Raw genomic sequence first — 7,943 nt, forward strand, 5'->3', positions numbered from 1 at the left:
TTTTGTTTTTCAACTTTTTAACGCGTTTTTCGATAAATAACGAGCGAGGTCAAATAAAAAAATGGAATTTGAACGCACTGCGACGTTCATAAAGACTACATTTCCCATAAGCCTTTAATGCAAAAGAAATGACGCGCTCAATCTGCAACTTCAGCGATATCAGTGAGTGGTCTGGTAGGCACATGATAGAACACCGTTGGTTCTATTTGTAATTTATTGACCATTTCTTTTGAGGTGTGAAGAAAAAGGACTCTTTTCTCTGAAAATGTAAGAATGCCGGATGGATTTTATTTTGCTCTGAAAAATAGTTTCAAGACATTTTATCCAAAAAAATAACAAAAATAGAACAAATGTGTCTTATCTCATCTATTTAGTGCATTGAAATAAATATAAATTGCATAATTTTGCACATACCTACATTTTCTTTTCGTTTTCTTAATCTTGTATTTGTGGCGTTAGTTGTTGTTTCATGCTGCGTTGCTATTACTCGTTCGTTTGTAAGCTTGTGTTTGTTTATAGCCGTGACGTCCTCTTGGTTCTAAAGAGTCACTCTAAATTCATAGATGTCTTTAGTAGACGAGCTGGAGATGAAGACGGGCTGTATGCCAGTGAGGAAGGCGATGAGAGTGATGGGGAACCCGGTGAGAGTCAAACAGACCGGGGACTGGAGGACATAACGGAGGAGATGGAGGTGGGTTACAGTGGGACGATAGCGTCACATCCATAGCGAAACTAAAACACAGCAAACCAGTTGCTGATGGCAGAGGCAGACTAAATACATACAAATTGTGTCATTGTGATTTAATGTGGTGAGTAACGTAATTTTACCCACCGTGTCCGATATTAAAATCAGTGTGACACACTTTGCAAAAGGCGTGGGCATTGTCGATATGGCTTCGAGATATGAAATGAAATTCTTCCATCCAGCTGTTGTTAAATTTACATGTATATATAGCTTTTTTTCGCCGGAGCACCAGCTGAGTCTTTTCCTCCCATCTACCAGTGATTCTTGATTTAACTTCCCGCGTCTACTGCCTGTGCAGATATCAACAGCGCAATGGGTTGTAGGTTGCCAGGTTGAGGTCACAAATGGGTTGATATGATGTGTCGATTGTGTGAGTAGGATGCATTTCATACAAGATCTGGCAACTGGACAACCTTGGAATAATATATTGATGTGATTATTCATATAACGAGGATTGAGCCATACAAATTACGGGAGTTTCCCGGGAGAAATAACAAAACGGGAGGAGATGGGTGTGAAATGCGGGAGACTCCCGGGAAAAACGGGAGTGTTGACACAACACATCAAAGCCTACTTTACCTTATCACTTCAGTAGGCCCACCCAGTAATGGTGAGCAGTGAGATAGCAAGGAGAGAGCAGGTCAGTCAACAGCAGAAAGCCAATCAGAACATTGGGCGTTAACGGTAAAACTTAAAGGAGAAGCGGCACCAAAACCCCCGTGTTTCTGACAAAGGGTCAGAATGAGGGTGGAAAATATGGAATGATTTTCCGGACATTATTCAAAAGGAATTGCAAATTGTATTTGCAATTGCGTTTTCAATTTGTGGACGCATAAAATGTGACATAATCCAAACGCAATTGCAAATCGCGCATTACCGTTTGCATTTTCGTTTAAGTGAACGCACAGTGACTGCCAGATTTCAAATGGAAAAGCAAAGTCCGTTTGCAACTGTGTTTCCCATATCTTACGAGTTTTGGCCCTGTCATATTTAAATAGCAATTTCAATTACCACGTCTGCTTTTTCACTTTCTTACTGTCGCGTATGTAGCCAGCCAAAACTCAAATGGAATACTAATTCCCTTAGTATTTCCATTGATGCCTTACACGGAAACCTGTCAATCAGGGTCAAGGGTGGGATTATGCTATGGGCGTGTTTGTCTTGGGAAGAGACGTCACTCACAGTCGACGGTCAAGATCAAATAAACCGGCGTCTGTTCAGGGCATCACCTCTTTATTTATTTTGTATTTATTTTAATGTTTATTTGACAGGGACAAATGCATAGAACATTGCTTTATAAAGAATACAAAGTAGATGCCACGCATACATGTTTCTAGCCATGACTAATTTGCAACCCCTGTCCCTGGTTAGGCTTATAAGTTTAAAACAAAAATTACAGAGTATTGAGTTTAAGATTTATAATTAATAAAATACATACAACAAATACATCCCTTATATGAAATAAGATATGGGCTTAAGTAGATGTGGAAGTCACTATAAAACAAAGTCTAGACACATTTATCAATACAAGAACACAAAAGTGTGCATATGTCTGTGCGTGCTCACATATGCAACATTATGTTTGTATGCATTGTGTTATGTCCTGTACAGTCAGTGTTCACAAAGTTGTTTCAGTTTCAGCCATTGCTTTAAATGTGTATTAAAAACCTTGAAGTCTGTCAATGTTTTAATTTCAGATGCATTCCACAAATGTATGCCTCTTACTGAAAATGATGTCTGACCAAATGTTGTTCTACGTTTTGCAGCTATAGTTTCCACTTATTGTGCCTCTAGTTCTTATTCCGCTCTTTTGTTTATGTACTAGTTGACAGAATATTTCTGGTGCAACGTTGTTCACACACTTAAATATTAGTTTTAAAAAAGAAAAATTTACAAAACTGTCAAAACTCAAGATATTATGCTTCCTTAGAATGATGCAGTGATGCCATCTTACAGATTTCTGGTCCATTACTTTTAATGCTTGTTTATATAATGACTCTTGACCGTCGACTGTGAGTGACGTCACTTCCCAAGACAAACACGCCCCATAGCATAATCCCACCCTTGACCCTGATTGACAGGTTTCCGTGTAAGGCATCAATGGAAATACTAAGGGAATTAGTATTCCATTTGAGTTTTGGCTGGCTACATACGCGACGCTGAGAAAGTGAAAAAGCAGACGTGGTAATTGAAATTGCTATTTATATATGACAGGGCCAAAACTCGTAAGATATGGGAAACACAGTTGCAAATGGACTTTGCTTTTCCATTTGAAATCTGGCAGTCACTGTGCGTTCACTTAAATGAAAATGCAAACGGTAATGCGCGATTTGCAATTGCGTTTGGATTATGTCACATTTTATGCGTCCACAAATTGAAAACGCAATTGCAAATACAATCTGCAATTCCTTTTGAATGATGTCCGGAAAATCATTCCATAGGAAAAGGATCATGTTTTGCAAATATGACTGTTTTTAGTGCATCAAAAACTTTACTAATATTATAAATTAACCTTAATGAACATATTAAAATAAAAAAGCATGTCATGGCCCCTTTAATGTTATATTGCAAGATTTCAGTGATTCCTTATCAAGCACTGGAACAATACTTCCTTTTTTATTTCCTCAGATATCATTCACAAATTTGTTTGTAACAAGTACTCCAAAAGGTTTCCAGAACTGGAGTCTCTGGTGCCAAATGCACTAGACTATATCAGAAGAGATACAGTATGTAGAAACTCATAGTAGCTACAGGTGTTGAACGATGAGTTCGGCTGAAACTTCGAGAGTGATCTGCTCTGAATGTATGAGAAAATTATAGTTTACAGAGGTTTAATGATATTGCCATATTAATCTACTATATATAATGCTATGGGGGAATATAATTCTAATGTGTAATGTCATGTCTGATTTTATCGGTAAATTATTATTATTTATATATAACTGGATAAGCATGCACTTCCATTAAATATGTAATTTTGAAAAGAATATTTAGATGTGAACGGAGACAATGTTATTTTAGAAAAATACAATTTTAGTTAAAATATTTTGAATGTGTATATAATCAGTGACAATCATCTCACATAATTTTGTATTTTCTGCAAAGCATAATTTTAGGTCACAGTTCATTTCTGATTAATCATTAAGCAATTTTAAAAACTGTACTTTTTGCTACATTTTAATGGAATCAAGCTGTTTTGCATTTGACTTTAAAGTAAATAAAAAAATAAAACTTAACTTTTCTTGATTCAGGCTTATTTTAAATAATTGTGAACCGAAACGTGAGTTCAGTATCATGAACTGAATCTTGAGATGAGTGAATCGTAACCTAGTAACTTGTTCTGCAAAATTCTCACAAGGTTCACATTTTCTGCTACTGAGGTTGAGGCATGAGTAGGGTTAAGAGTAGGGGTAGGGTTAGTGTTGGGGGTTGGTATTGTTTTTGGAGGTAGGGATAAGTTTAACAGTCTAAATTCACATGTAATTAAATGCAATAATTTAAAGGGATAGCTCACCCAAAAATATAAATCCCAGATGTGTATGACTTTCTTTTTTCTGAACACAAATTAAGATTTTTTTAGAAGAATATCTCGGCTCTGTAGGTCCATACAATGCAAGTGAATGGGTACCAAAACTTTGAAACTCCAAAATTCACATTCACATAAAGGTGGTTAAACCTCTATCTTCAGAAGTGATATTAAAGGTGTGGATGAGAAACAGATAAATATTTAAGCTTTTACTGTAAATTCTCCTTGCTGCCCAGTAGGTGGTGATATGCACAACGAATGCGAATTGCCAAAAACAAAAGAACAAAAAGAACATGAAAGTGGACATTGATAGTAAAAAAGGACTTGAATATTGATCTGCTGTTGACCCATTCAGATTACTGATGCAAAAGCAAATTGTTTGTCTATGCAAAATTCAATAAAAATATTTTGGGGAAAAAATATTTATCTGTTTCTCACCCACACATGCTTGAGAAGACATAGATTTAACTACTGGAGTCTTATGGATTACTTTTATGCTGCCTTGTGCTTTTGGAGCTTCACAATTTTGGTACCTATTCACTTGTATTGTATGGACCTACAGAGCTGAAATATTCTTCTAAAAATCTTCGTTTGTATTCAGCAGAATTCATACACATCTTGGATGGCATGAGGTTGAGTGAGTGATGAGAGAATTTGTATTTTTGGGTGAACTATAAGTGTAAGTACAAAACAAATACATGTATGACCGTAAATAAGTACATTGTATCAAATGCTTAAGTAAAAGGTAGTTAAAGACACTTAATATAAAGTGTGTCCCAGTGTCCTTATGCTTGATCAAATGCACTTATTTTCAGTACAGTAGTTTGCTTCATCTGTCTCAGTAAAATTATTGTCTATTTTTCACAACCACATTTAAACTTCCTCTCTCTGTCATTTTAGGTATTGCTGGTGGGTCCAAGATGTCCAAGATGCCTGCATGTAATCTGATGTTGCTGGGAGCTCTGGATTCAGCAGGTTTTCCCTGCTGTCCCACACCGGTTACATCTACCACTGTGACATAGTATAGTCTCTGCCTTAGTCTTTTTATTATTAACAGTTTTTATTGATTCCATTCAACAATTTAAATAAACATAACAGAAAATTTGGAATCAAATTATATCAAATTAAACCCTTCCCCACCCGAACACACCTATCCCCTATGTTAATGACCAGCTATCGTCTAAAATATTTTTTACAGTCTGGGGCAATATGAAATTTGAGTGCCCAATATGTAATGCATAAAACTCTGAACCCTCAACCAAAATTCTTAGATCTTAACACACCACTAAAAAAAACATGGGTTGTGTCCCCATTTTCTGATTGGCATTTCCAGCAGGTGGGTGTGTCTAAGGCCAAGTCTATACAATCTAGCCTGCCCACATCACTCAAAAACCTTTTATTGATGGATCAAATTTAACTCTAAATCACACATTTTCTGGGAATAAAATACCCAAATACTTAATGTCCTGTTTGGGCCACTGGAAGGCCCCCGGCTGAAAAGCTGTTACAGTATGCTGTCAGAGCCAAAGCTTCGGATTTACACCAATTAACTCTGTATCCTGAGAATTTCGAAAAGGAATTAATATATCTGTTGAGGCAAGGCATAGATCTAGTTGGGTCGAAGACAAATAATAAAATATCATCTGCGTAAAGCAAAAGCTTATGTCCCACCACCCCTGGAAAATGCTAATTGTTCCAGGACAAGACAGAACAATAAAGGGGAAAGAGGGCAACACTGCCGGGTAGGGCTGAAACGATTAGTCAACATTATCGACAACGTCGACTATAAAAAAAACTGTTGACAAAAATGTTCATTGTCAAATAGTCGTTTAATCTCATTTAAAGTAATATGAGATCACATTAAACTGTAATGATGACATGCGAGAGTAGCACTGCAGCTCGTGTCTGACTGAGTAGAGGAACAGCTCACATTCCAGATGCACTCTAAACTTTCCAAACAGCTTCAGCTTATGTAGATGGCATACTACAAGTATGAGGGAATTATTATCCAAAAATACCAAATGAGTAAATACAGAAGCACTCTCGTTGTGGAATAAGCAGAGCTGGAGCTCTTTAAAGGAAACACCCAGGGGTTACATCTTAAATGCAGTTTTAATGCCTTATAGCTTTATTAAAGTACAAATAATACGGAAGCAGGTCATGTAATTAACTACAAACTCCGAAACTGGCATTTTTCTGTGCGGTTAGCACAGGGGAGATTGAAACTGCACCCGGCCGATTCACACTATGACGCGGTGATGCTCATCCATCTCACGCATGCTTGCTGCAGCTAAATTATAATGTGATGACTCGCGACTTGTTGAATCATATATAATATATGTCACTGTGCATTTCTTAACATGAAGAAAATATGGATTAAAGTGAACAGAAAGGTGAGAGAGGGTAGTTTTCGCCCCATCATACACTGCAACAAAAAAAAAATTATGATTTGTTTTGGCTTGATTTCCAATAAAAATATCTAAAACTAATTTAAAACAATGTACATTTACTTTAGGAACTATACTGCAGAAGAAAACGTTGTTATCTGAGAATGTTGAATATAATTAAAAAAATATTTATTTTTTTATCAAATCTAAAAATCCTTTAAAAAAAGATGCTGTGGCAGCGGGGCGTGGTCAAGCGCCCGTCCAGGAGAGAAAAGCGGTAAGGGCGCTTACACCTGAGCTAAATTATGTCTAACACCTGTGTCTAATTTCAGTAAGCATGGGGAGAGCGGCATAAAAAGGCAGCAGCCACAGAGCCTCGAGAAAGAGTATCGTACACCAAGGCCAACAGAACAAGCCAACAAATCTTTGTATTGTTTACGATATAACTTATATCATATAAGTGTGAAAATTAAAAGTCTCACCTTGAACTTGAAGAGGCTGTTCACGTGTTATCCTTGGGCAGACTCTTACAGATGCATTCACCTGAGAAGCAGCATATAAGATATTTAGACTTGCTTTTAGAGAAAAGATCTTGAATATAAGTATATTTTGTTCTGCACTCGCATATATACTCGCACTAGTATAACCAAGTGAAAAAAATACACGTATATACAAAATACACTTACATTTAAGATACATCCTCTTAAAGCAAATCTAAATATCTTATATATTGCTTCTCAAGTAAATGTGTCTTGTTTTAAGGATTTTTGTGACCATTTTAAATGGAAAACCAGACAAAAACACTTGATAACAATAGGATGTTTTGCAATAATTTTTTTTACTGAATTAAAATTAGTTAACCAAAAAATGAAAATGATCCCATAATTTACTCACCCTCAAGCCAACCTAGGTGTATATGACTTTCTTCTTTCAGCCTAACACAGTCGGAGTTATATATAAAAAAATATCCTTCCATGCTTTCTAATGGGAGTGTATGGTACCTTAGATTTTGAAGCCCAAAATAGCCAAAAGTAATCCATACAGATCCAGGGTGTTAATAAAGGTCTTCTGAAGCAAAGCGATGCGTTTTTGAAAGAAAAATATCCATATATATAACTTTATAAACTATAATCACTGGCTTCCGGTAATGGCCGTCCTTGCGTTCATGAGAGAGTCGAGTTCGGGCGTATGACGTAGGCGTAGCGTAAACTCCAGTGAGAAGTGATGAACTAACCCTTTAATAAAAAGTATTTTTTCCTTTAATTCAGTGAATGTCATTTAGAGG

The 7,943-nt window shown here is 36.4% G+C and overlaps 1 long non-coding RNA gene across 1 annotated transcript; it reads left to right on the forward strand.

Moving 5' to 3' along the window:
* The first annotated feature begins 162 nt into the window (after nt 1-162).
* LOC127657775 (uncharacterized) lies at nt 163-7,289 on the forward strand. Its single transcript, XR_007972320.1, has 3 exons — nt 163-267; nt 564-691; nt 5,172-7,289. It is a non-coding gene; the product is annotated as an uncharacterized LOC127657775 (long non-coding RNA).
* Nucleotides 7,290-7,943: the final 654 nt, after the last annotated feature.

Source organism: Xyrauchen texanus, chromosome 17 (genome assembly GCF_025860055.1).
Source record: "Xyrauchen texanus isolate HMW12.3.18 chromosome 17, RBS_HiC_50CHRs, whole genome shotgun sequence".
Taxonomy (NCBI): domain Eukaryota; kingdom Metazoa; phylum Chordata; class Actinopteri; order Cypriniformes; family Catostomidae; genus Xyrauchen; species Xyrauchen texanus.